This window comes from Canis lupus, chromosome 1 (genome assembly GCF_048164855.1).
Source record: "Canis lupus baileyi chromosome 1, mCanLup2.hap1, whole genome shotgun sequence".
Classification (NCBI taxonomy): domain Eukaryota; kingdom Metazoa; phylum Chordata; class Mammalia; order Carnivora; family Canidae; genus Canis; species Canis lupus.
In genome coordinates this window covers 11,323,021-11,335,518 of record NC_132838.1, presented here as the reverse complement: position 1 = coordinate 11,335,518, position 12,498 = coordinate 11,323,021, and the positions used below count along the sequence as shown (strand labels likewise).

The 12,498-nt window shown below is 36.5% G+C and overlaps 1 pseudogene; it reads left to right on the top strand.

Moving 5' to 3' along the window:
* The first annotated feature begins 7,752 nt into the window (after positions 1–7,752).
* LOC140617003 (prostate tumor-overexpressed gene 1 protein homolog) lies at positions 7,753–10,257 on the top strand (annotated as a pseudogene).
* The last annotated feature ends 2,241 nt before the right edge of the window (positions 10,258–12,498 follow it).

Here is a 12,498-nt window from a genome sequence, read left to right as displayed (position 1 = left end):
AAGAAATAATTTCATATGTGGAAATATAAAGCCAGTTTCTATTTTTTTCTAATTTTGTAAATATGTAAGCAGATTGTTTAATAATGTATTTCAAACAATATGTTTTGTTTATCATAGGATTAAAACAAAACACTAAAAGGGCCCTTAGAAACACATTTCTTCATGAATATAACCTCTAGTGAATTTGTCCACCAGCTCTATAGAAAAGTCTAGACAGGTCTTTAATTAATCGTGGATAAAGAACACTCCTTCCTCATGTCTGAAAGCCTCAAATATAAAACATTATTGAATATTTTCAGAAATAAGACATCTTGTTATGTGTTGATTGTAAGAAGTTTAATTTGCTATTTAGGGATACAGATTAAAAAATACGTTTAGATATTATTCTAAAATGCAGTCAACTTCGTCACCCCGTCAGAAAGATTTCATGCAGTTCTGTTTTCTAAAAAAATAACTCTTTCTCAGGGTGTTTTCCAAAAGACTTACTTCAGTTTTGAATTAGGCTAAAAGGAACAATTCCTTTGTAGAATTCACTAATGCTTTGCTTATTTAAATAACATTCATAACTGAAGAAAGAGAAGAAAAAGGGAAAATATCACCTAATAGAATTAGTAGGAAAGCAAGGCACAATGCTAATTTGATTTTCTTATATGCAAATTTTTGTTTTGTTATTTGCCTCCAGATTTACTGGCATTTAACTGATATACAAAGGATTATGCATTTTTAATATATACAACTTGATGAGTTTGGACGTGTGCACCCACCTGTGATACCATCACCTAAAGAAGGCAATGGGCCTATCCAACATCTCCCAAAATCTAAATTCCTTCGTTTTTGTTTCTTTCTTAGTGTTTTTTGGTTCTTTTTTTTTCCTTTTGTTTTGTGGTAAAAACAATATGAAATCAACCCTCTTAACAAACTTTGAAGTATACAATACCATATTATTTATAGTCACTATGTTATACAACAACATACGTATAGAATTTATTCATCTATTGTAACTGAAATGTTGTACCCACTGATCAACTCTCCACTTCCCACAACCCCAGGGCCCTGGCAACCACAATTGTGTCCTCTGCTTCTACAAGGTTAATATTTTAGATACGTTATATAAGTGGAATCACATAGTAATTATCTTTTCTGTAAATGGCTTATTTCACTTAGCATAATGTCCTTCAGGTCCATCCATATTGTCACAAATAGTAGGATTTCTTTCTTGTTAAAAGCTGAATAATACTTGATTATATACATATACCACATTTCTTTATCCATTAATCTGTTAATAGGTATTTAGGTTATTTCCGTATCTTGACTATTGTAAATAATGCTGCTATAAACATGGGAATACAGATATCTCTTCAAGATCCTGGTTCTTTTGTATATATACTCAGAAGTGGGTTTGCTGGATTATACAATAGTTCCATTTTTAATCTTTTAAGGGAAACTCCATACTGTTTCTCCATAGTTGTGTCACTATTTGAAATTCCCACTAACAGAGTACAAGGGTTCTGATCTTTTCAGATCTCAGCAACGTTTTATCTTTTGATTTTTTTTGATGACAGCCTTCCTGACAGGTGTGAAGTCATATCTCATTGTAGTCTTGATTTGTATTTCACTTATAATTGTTGATGTTAAGCATCTTTTAATATGACCTTTGGCCATTTGAAGGTCTTCTTTAGAGTAATGTCTATTCAAGTTCTTTGCTGATATTTTAATTGGGTTATTTGATTTTTTTTTTTTTTTTTGCTATTGAGTTGTATAAGTTTCTTACATATTTTGGATATTACCTCTGATGAGATGTGTGGTTTACAAATATATTCTCTCATTCTGTAAGTTATCTTTTCATACAGAATGAAAATACCTTTTATTAAGGTATGATACTAAGAAAACTTTTTTTCCCAGTAGACACGGTATTGTGCTCATTAATGTGTGAGGTAGATGGTAGGTCCTTTTTACAGTTATCAAGCAACACATACACTTGAAATCCTTTGTAAATTTGCTTTATCTTAAAATTTAAATGTTTATCGGAGGTGATGAAACCAATGAAGAAAATTCCTGTCATTATCAGGTGGCTGATTCTTAACCATTACTATACATGTTTCCTAAAAACATAATTTGGCTGTAGAGAAAGCAGTTGAGCTGCAATAGCAAATCCTTGTTGTGGTTGACTCTAGGGGATATATTGAGTCTTTTGATAAAAGAAGCTTCATGTTTCTTGAAAATGCATCTGAGTTTGCTCTTTTAGGCTTGTGTTTATATTATATAATTGAACCGATATGCTGTTGTTATTAAATAATTAGCAGAGAAGCTGTTATTGAGGGGTCGATCCTTATATCCAAGTTACACCTATTGGAATAGCACAGCATTTTAAATGTCATTCATTAAACTGAATGGAGTGAGACAATATTAATATAAGAAAGAAAAAAACTACAACAAATCAAACTACAGCACAAAGTAAAAGTAAATGAATTTATCTTTTTTAACTGCTTTTCTAATTGCTACAGATTCTTAGGGCTGGTTTAAATCCCTGTACATAATACTTCCATTCCATGACCCCCAGGACTATCTGTACCTTCTCTAATGCTTGTTATCACTTTAAAAATGTAGACTTTAAATTCAGTTATCGTAGGTTCAAACTAAGCACTCTTTCTTTCTTTGAATACTTATGAGAAATAGAGAACTGAGTTTCATGAATTCTTTACTCTTATCCTTCATAGACTGACCACTCCCCTCAACTTTGTGATCATGAGATCATGTAATTAATTTATATGAAAAGAATTATATGAAACTTTTTATCTTCCACATTATTTTAATGAAAAGAAATTGCTTTAACAAGGACTGATGATTTTCAATATTATACAAAAAAGATTAAAAAATAACCTAAATGTCTCCCACTATTCAATTTTCTATTTGAATCCCATTCTATTCAGGCCCTCTATGGATTGGATCATGGCCACCCACATTGGTGAAGGTGATCTGCTTCCTCAAATGACTGATGCAAATGCTAACCTCTCCAGAAATATCCTCACAGACACCCAGAAATAATGCTTAACTCAATTTCTGGTCATCCTGTGATCCATTCAAGTTGACACACAAGTTTATCACAAAAATTAAATCTCTTAATGTATGATGGAGCCATTCCACCTTTAAGCTTATAGTCCAATAGAAAAGAAATCACATGCCCATACAATTTTATACATGAATATTTGTAGCAGTTGTGTTTGCAGAAATAAGTCAAGAAATAACTCAATATGCATTAATCAATAAAAAAGTAAATTGTGGTATATACAAAATAACATACAATGCAGAAAAAAGGAATTAATCATTGAAACATACAATAGTCTAAATAATTATGATTAGTGAAGAAAAGACAGGCCAAAAAAGGGTGTATACAATGTGATTTCATTTATAGGAAACATTTCAAATTGAAAACTAATTTATAGTGACAAATAACAGATCAGAGATTTTCTAGGAGGGGAGTTTGGGGAAAGATGGAGAAGAAAATTCATAAAAGGCCACATGGAAGTATTTGACGGTGATAGCTATGTTCACATTCTTGTGACAGATTCACAAGTATTTCACATGAATTTATGGAATTGCGTTTCACGGATACATACAGTTTATTGTCTGTTAATCATACCGCAAAAAAGATTTTAAAAATTAGCATTAATTTATACTTCTTCCATACATTCTTCCAGATAAAGGGGAAATTTCTGCCCATAAGTTCAAGTTTTGCTTGCTAACAGAATTTTCCGTGTTACTGTGTTTCAGAGCCATGACCAGGTAAAGTTATAATTCTCTAGCTTCTCACTTTCATGTGTAGAATCATTGGCAAACCAGGAAAAAAAATACCTTCTTCCAGAGTCAATTGGTCAAGTGATCTCCCTTTGATGCTATAGGTATGAGTTCAGGGATAGGGTTTAATATAATAGACATGGTTACCATAATGACCTAAAGACTTTCTTTGTACTTCTGTCCTTCAGAACTAACTAAAATCTGAACTACCTTGTGTTACTACTACACATGTCCACATCAGTTCCATGATAGGCAACTCAGGTGGCACAGCTTCTTGGTACCCCTTGATAAAGGGTTCCATTTCTACCAGAGATCAATAATCATCTGGGAACCATGTTTTCATGAGATAATAGATATTTGCAGATATTTGTGTATATTCAATTATCTGTACATGTGTTTGCTGGAAAACATATACAAGCCTGATCTTTAGAAGGGCTCTCTTACAGAATGGCACTAGCCTATCCAGAGTGTTTCTGTAAACTGTGAATATTTTATTTCCTTCTGGGAGTCTGAAATTTTGATGGAAAGTCTTTACATGCACAGTACTCAGTAAAACCCAGGGAATTGAGTCTCAACAGGGAAATATAGCACACATGTATTGATGCATACTGTTGATTAAAACAAAATAAAACAAAACAAAACAAAACAAAACAAAACAAAACAGGTTCTTTATGAGCCTACCAAGGGGTGTGAGAAAGCATAGGACTCCTATACATGGATTTTTCCAGACCCCAACTGACTCCACCTCTACCTTGTCCCTTACTGGTCCACTGGCATATCCTTACTGTGGCATCATAATAGATCTTACCTGTGAGTACAAATATATACCGAATAGTATGAATCCATGTTTTGAAGCATGAAACATGTGGGTGGTCTTGAGAATCCTGACGTAGCAAATCAATGATAGAGAATCTCATGAACTCATCAAAGCCTCCCTATAGAATCAGTATCTGCCACAGACCATTCCTATAATCACCATTTTCTTAGGTGAATCAAGCAGCCCAAATGGCACATAAGCTTGTAAGGCAGTCAGGGACAGTTTGAGAGTCTTCTCTTGCCTTGGACCAAACAAAACTGACAGTCATAGACTATCAGTAAGGAATTTTAACTTCACAGCCAAATATATTTAAAATGTGTAGTTCTGAGAGATCATAGGTGGCTTAGTTGGTTAAGCATCTCACTCTTGATTTTAGCTCGGGTCATGACCTCAGCGTCATGAGATCAAGCCCATTGTTGTGCTCCCTGCTGAGGTGGAGCCTGCTTAAGATTCTCTCTCTACCTCTTCCTCTGCCTCACCCCAACTCATGTATGCACACACACACTCTCTCTCTTTTTCTCTCTCACTCTCTCTCTCAAAAAAAAGTAAAGTTCTAAGGAGACCACAAGAAAACTGCTTCAGTTTTCAGAAAACTCTCAAGCTCCCACTATCTCTTTCACTCATCCTGTAATAACAAAGTGAGTATTTCGCAAATGCTTACCAAGAAGCTGCTGGGAATCCCATGCCTGCAGAAGAGTCTGCCTGTAATTTCACACAGAGAACAATGACCTCTCTTTTTTCTATACCTTCCAAATATCATGTGTTTCTTGTGTTGGCAAAAAGTGACCTGGAACATGTAGAGAAGGAGATTCTGAGAGGTGAAGTCCCAGCTCATTTTCTGAAATGCAACAGAAAACAGAGGAGTGTAGTATGAATAAGGCCAAGTTGCAATAGATAATTCAGCAGTGGTAAATAATAACGTTCAAATATACAGAGAGTTTTTTGTTTTGGTTTTATGCGAGTCTGATAATCCTTCTTGTAACCAAATTAATTATAAATTTTAAAAGTTTAAACTTCAAGTGTGATTAAGATTTGCAAATACAACTGTTTATTAATAGTGAAAAATACAATAACTTAATGTTTTCCTTTTTCCAAAGTAAAAACTTAGGACAATCTCATCTATAATTAAGAAATATGTGAGTATTTCTCCATGCTAGTATTGGTTTATAGCATGTTGATTTTGCTAGATTACAAAAATAGAAGACTCTTACATAAGAAAAGGAGTAACTGAATTAGATGGCTTGAGGCCAACATTAAAACAGAGGTTCTCTCAGAATCGAAGTCCAGGAATGCGCATATTAAAGAAAAATTATTATTTCAACTGAGTCCTAGAAGGGAAGATATGTCTGCCTAGGTAGACAGAAAAACGTAATGCTTTGATAATTGTTCTGTTATTTTTTACATAATACTGTCTTAGTTATTATTCTAAAAAAATGTTTTTCTACAGAACTTGAAAGTAGGAGGTTGAGATTTTTTCAAGCTTTCTCCTCTTGTCAGATGAAAAGAACAGCCATCCTATCAGCTGATACCATTAGCGCATGTTGAATTCAGCATCATTTTCCAAGAACATCCTCCTTGTTGCAAATAGGGGATAAGAATTCAATGGAAAAAAAGATCACAAAAGACAAAGCAAAACACAGCCATTGAACCCAATTTTACTCTTTAATAAAAAAGTAAAGAAGGAACATTATCAAAATTACTTTAGCTAAGACACTTTGTTATCAAAATTCCTTCAGTTGGGATATTCAGTTATAGGTTATGTATTAAGAGCATAAACAGACTAGAAGTACTTATTTTTCCAGTTTTGGAACAACATGCATCTTTTCATTTTTTGATAAATTGTAGAGATCATAAGACAATGGCTGAAACATGTTATATGAAGGAAGATATGGGGGATATTCTAGATGTGTTCAAGGAGGTATTCAAATGTGTTATTAATCTGAAAATCAAATGGTTCCTTCCCAATATTTTAAAGGTATTTGTGGGTTAAAATCACTTAAAAATAATAACCATGGTTTTCATAAAAGGAGATAAAATTAAACCATTTCAGTTGCATAAAAGGATATTTCATTTTATATGATAATTTTTAAAGGTTAATATAGCACAAGAGGATGGAAAAGTGATATAATAGTTTCAAATTAAAAGTTTTGTTCTTTCTGGAAAAATAAGAATTCTTGAAGCACCATTGTCCTCATTATCTTAAATTATTTGACACATGTATGCATGTTATACAATGCAAATTCATCGTGAGGGAAATTTTCTTGGCTCTCAACTTATAATTTTTCTATAAGTGCTCTCACTGTATTCTGTATATCTTTACCTCTTATAACCTTTGTGTCAAAAAGAGCCATTAGAACATTTATTTTCATTAAGTTATATTCACTTTCTCTTTTACATCATGCCCCACATACCTAGAGATCTTGAAAATAATGAACAAAGAAAAAGAATCACATCTGCAGTTATCTAAATACATTATTTGTACCATGTCTTATAAATGAAGTCAAAGCTGCCTTGTAGATCAACTCAAAAGTTTTGAATTTGAAAGAAACATATGAATTTAATTGAGATCTAGCTGTTTAAACAAGTATTTTCTTTGAAAATATGATTATACTACATTAAGAAATCAAATAATTTTAGTTTAATTCCATTTTTTTTCTCTGATATAAACTCCTCTTCTAGCTCCATAAGAAGTTGTTTGGAATACAAATTCTTGACAATAAAGGATACAATGATATATGTGAATTGGGATCTTTTGTTGAGTCTTCATCCTTGTAAAGGTTTTTGAATTTCTTTGGAATCCAAGTAGGTACATTTTATTTGAGATGTTCAGCACATCAGCATTTATGTGATCTGAGCCCTTACCCAGGCTTTTTCCTGTCCCTATTAAAAGGGAAAAGCATATAGTCATTACTTTTGGATTTCATTTTAAGGCAAGAAGCCTAAAGAAGCATCCCAGTCTGAAAAGTAAGGATAGAACCAAAGTGTGAGAGCCAGAAGCAAATTAGATGGTTCTACATCAGGGCTGGAAAAACTAAGCAAAAACCACATGCAGAAGTGAACAATAAAGCAGAGAACAGAGAGAAGAGTCAGGAGAAAAAAATTCCTCAGCAGTTAGGACAGTAACTCTCAAGCTTTCAAGCATGGTGGTGTTGATGGTTCAGCCAAGTAAGTGGTGGCTGGAGATATATGAAAGCTGGAGCTTCTGATAACATGCTGCTAGTAACAGCATTCCTGAGCATTTGTTTGCCCCCAGCTATATTAAGTTTCTTGTACTACCAGACACTATGCCAAATAATGAAAAATATGAGCAAATATTTAGATTAAAAAATCTCATAAGGTAGGTGTTAACTATGTTTTTTACCAATTAAGAATTTTGAGAATTCACTTTCAGAAGAAAGCAACTAAGGAGTCAAGCAAATATACTACATTGAAACAACAACAAATGGCTGTTAATGCAATACATCTTTTACACAACAAAACACTGAATGAACCCTAAAACGTTTTTTTGTTGTTGTTGTTCATTTTTACATAGAAATACACCTTTATTTTTTCCAGCTTTATTGATGTACGATTAACATATAAAAATTACATAATTCAGATTGTATGATGTGATGATTTCATATCTGGATGCATTTTGGTGTGATTGTCACAACCAAGTTAATTAACACATCCATCACTTCACAGAGTTACTACGTTGTGAGTGTGTATTTGTGTGGTGAGAACGCTTCATATTTTTTTTTTCAGCATCTTCAATTCCTTTAATTTCTGTCCCCAGCAATCACCAACCAAGCAGGCAGAATCTTTCATTCAATGTGTGCTGTACCCATTCTACGTGGATCAGACATACCTGAAGCAGGAAGGGAATTTCACACTCATAGCTAAAAAGATCTCACTAGCCTTCGAGGATGGGTGTCAAGGGACATAATGTGGTTGTACAGTGTCCTAAAATTTGGCCAAGTTAACCATAAGTGTGATAAACACAACCTGCGGGGCCCATGGACATGTCAGGGTGGGATGTGGCACTAACGGTCTTATAGCACCAGCTCCCTGGAAGCCACATGGAAGGTTACCAGCTGCCCGCTGTGCCTCAGAGGGCAGAGGCCACCCCTGTGGTCCCAGAGTCTATCACAGGAGAGTGTGATCAACACGACCTGGGTGAATGTTCTAGATGTTTATGCAAGTTTCCTCTTGTAAACTCTTCAGTCTGAAGCACCATTTGTCTCACCCAGGTTTTGTTTGACACATAGTAGAAGCTGAAATATATATTTGTTGAAAAGAATATATATTTGATGAATGAAGATATGTCATATTCACTTCCAAGAGTCACCATATATAAATAGCATTGACAAAAAAAAAAAAAAGCCAGATCAGAGCAAATGGAAAGAATATCAAAGAATGAGAGGATATTCCCCCTGAAGAGAGCACTACTCTGGGGATGGGAACATGAGAGCTTTCTACAAAGCAAAGAAAGGGAGAGAAGTTAACATTTGTTGTGTATAAAGTGCTATGCACACAATGAATGAGATTTAATCTTCTCAAACTATCTGCGGTGTGTGTAGTGTTCTCTCCTTTGGAGAGGAGGAAACGGGTTTCTACCATGCCAGCTACTTCTGAGCAGAGGGAGGGAAGGGGGAGGGTGCAAAGGAGTTCCAAGTGGCCCCTTGTGGGGGAGACTGCGACTCTCTCAAGGGGCTCTGCCGGTGATGGGCTGATGGGCAACGGCTTCGCGGGGCGTGTGCTCTTTCCCCACATCTCCCCTGCGAGGTGCGCTACTCATGCTCCTGTACTCGTCCAAGAAGATCTTCACGGGCCTCATCCCCTACGACCAGAGCGGTTTCCTCAAGGCCATCCGGCAGGTCATCACCACGCGCAAACAGGCAGTGGGCCCTGGTGGTGTCGGGGGCCGGGCCCAGATCGTCAACAACAAGCTCCTAGCGTGGAGTGGAGTCATGGAGTGGCAGGAGCCCAGGCCTGAGCCCAACAGTGGGTCCAAGAGGTGGCTGCCATCGCATGTCTACGTGAACCCAGGGGAGATCCTGAGGACTGAGCAGTGGCCAAGGAAGCTGTACATGCAGCTCATCCCACAGCAGCTGCTGACCACCTGGTACCACAGTTTTGGAACTCGCGCCTGGTCCAGTTCCACTTCACCAAGGACCTGGAGACGCTGAACAGCCTGTGCCGGATGGTGGACAATGGCTTTGCCAGCTGCGTGCACTTTTCCTACAAGGCATCGTGCAAGGTGCGCGTGCTCATGCTCCTGTACTCGTCGGAGAAGAAGATCTTCATTGGCCTCATCCCCCATGACCAGAGCAACTTCGTCAACGGCATCCGGCGGAACCTGGAGCAGGAGCAGGAGCAGCAGCAGCGCGGGGTGGGGGAGTAGTGGCCACCCCCAGGCTGGGCCCCTCCAGGAGGCACAGACGAGGCCCCCCGCCAAAACTGGAAGTGATGAAGCTGTGGTTTCCAGGCTGGGATTGGAGGGCCCATGGGGTGCTGGGAGGCCCTGTCCAGGTCCTCCCACTCTCCTCCTGCCCCCAGGTCAGATGCTTCTGAGCAGGGGCCCCTGGGGATGGCTACTGCCCAGCGAGATGGAGGACAGCGTCCGGAGAGGTCTCCACGGATGGTCCCCACCCCTGTACGTTTCCCCAATAGTCTTTTAAAAGCCAAAAAAAAAAAAAAAAAATTCTCAGCAAGTTTCAAGTATAAGATATGCAATTATTAACTATGATCACCAAACTATACCTTAGATCCTGGAAATTATTCATCCTACAAAGTAAAGTTTAGACTCTTTGACCTGAAGAGCTCTACCTCCTGCAGTTTCATCACATATATACAACTTAACACAACACACACACACACACACACACACACAAATACTGACAAAATTTAACTGCCTCAAATATATTTTTCAAACTTTATGCAAATTATGTGGATTCTGATAGTCAACTGTTTTGCAGAAGAAATTATTGAAGTAGATTAGGCTGCCAAAAGAAAAGCAGAGAATTCAAATATAGGTAAAGAAGAGAGGGAGAAAAGAGAAGGAAAAAATGAAGGGAGAAAAAGAAGGAGAGAAGGAGGGAGGAAGAAAATAAGAAGGTTTGAGGATGCAAGAACAAAACACAAGAGATAAAGGAATTTGCCGTATAGTGCTTTGAGAGACTACTATATGCTAAAAACTTTACACATATATGATCCAATCTCAAAACAATCTAGCAAAGCAAATTTGCACTTCCTATATTTTTAAATGAAGATAATGCAGTGAGAGGAGAGATTTACTCCAGGTCAAACAGAAAGTAAAAAAAGCTTGATTCCAGTTTGGCTCTTGTGCTTCCAAAGCACCTGCCCTTTGCCACATGGAGCACTCTCAAGGGACTTTCCAGACACCTTCCTTTGTTTTTTAACCGCTTCTGTTCTCTGACCTCATAGATTTGATGGTATTGATCACTTCCCCTCCCAGGCCTATGAAAACGTAATTCAGATGGATCTCTTTTTGTTTCTCAATATTGGGAGAGAAAAATTTTAAAAGAAAGAAAGAGGGAGAGGGAGGGAGGGAGGGAGGGAGGGAGGGAGGGAGGGAGGGAGGGAGGGAGGGAGGAGGGAAGGAAGGAAGGAAGGAAGGAAGGAAGGAAGGAAGGAAGGGAAAAGAGAGAGAGACAATTCATAAGCCTTTGCTATTGTGGAGGGAACTGGTATAAAAAAATATAAAAATAACAATATAATCTTAATAAAAGAAGAAAGAAAAGGCATTTAAGAAGAAAACACATAATTTCTGGGGTCTGTAGAATAGGAGTCTAAACTATAAAGGGGAATACACTGACTAGCACCAAATATGCAACTAACAGAAGTACCATTAATCATCTTTTTAAAATCCTCTTGTGGATCAATATTTTAAATTAATACAGCTCTCTCTGCAACAACAATTGAGCTCTGGATATTTGCCCTCAGTGAGGTAAAACCACCAAATGCCGTGCTTCCCCTCAGATGTCTAGCCCACATTCTTAGGTCCTGTCCTCTTCCGGACTTTCTAAGCTATTCACATAAGGTTTAATACCCACATTACTGTCTGCTTTTGCTAGTCAAAAATTGGTCCAATATCCCACCACAAACTTATAGGCCTGGGTTCTAAAAATAAACCAAATTTATGACTATTGTTATTCTCTTAAATTTTATTCAGTGTTGAAAATGAGTGTTAATTTGAAGTGGGTTTAAGAAATCACGTTATATGTTTGTGAAGATTTCTTGAGAGAAGATTAAGTAGAGAGCAAGAAGAGATTGTTTAGGCTGGGAAGTGGGATTCCCTTCCAGTAGGCCCAGAGTATTATGAAAGTCATGAGAGAATCCTTTTTCTCTTTCTTCCTTGATATAGCTTACCAAACCTTTTCAATTAATCATTCTTCTTAAGCGTGTACTTTTGAGTTTCATCCCTTGTTTGTAAATGTTTTTGTTATTTCATTAATTTTGATAACTATTTAGAGATACTTCCTACCTAGTAATATTTGCAGATCATTGTATCTTTCTTTCTAGGCTCTTAAATCAAAGTCTTATTTTCTTTAATTTTGTTACTTTTTTGTAATGTTTCATAGTATATTAATAAATATTTTATCATAAATAGAGCTATACATTCAGTCTAAAAGGCCATTTACAAAAGAAACAAAAGCAAAAATGAACTATTGGGACTTCATCAAGATAAGAAGCTTTTGCACAGCAAAGGATACAGTCAACAAAACTCAAAGACAACCTACAGAATGGGAGAAGATATTTGCAAATGACATATCAGATAAAGGGCTAGTTTCCAAGATCTATAAAGAACTTATTAAACTCAACACCAAAGAAACAAACAATCCAATCACGAAATGGGCAAAAGACATGAACAGAAATCTCACAGA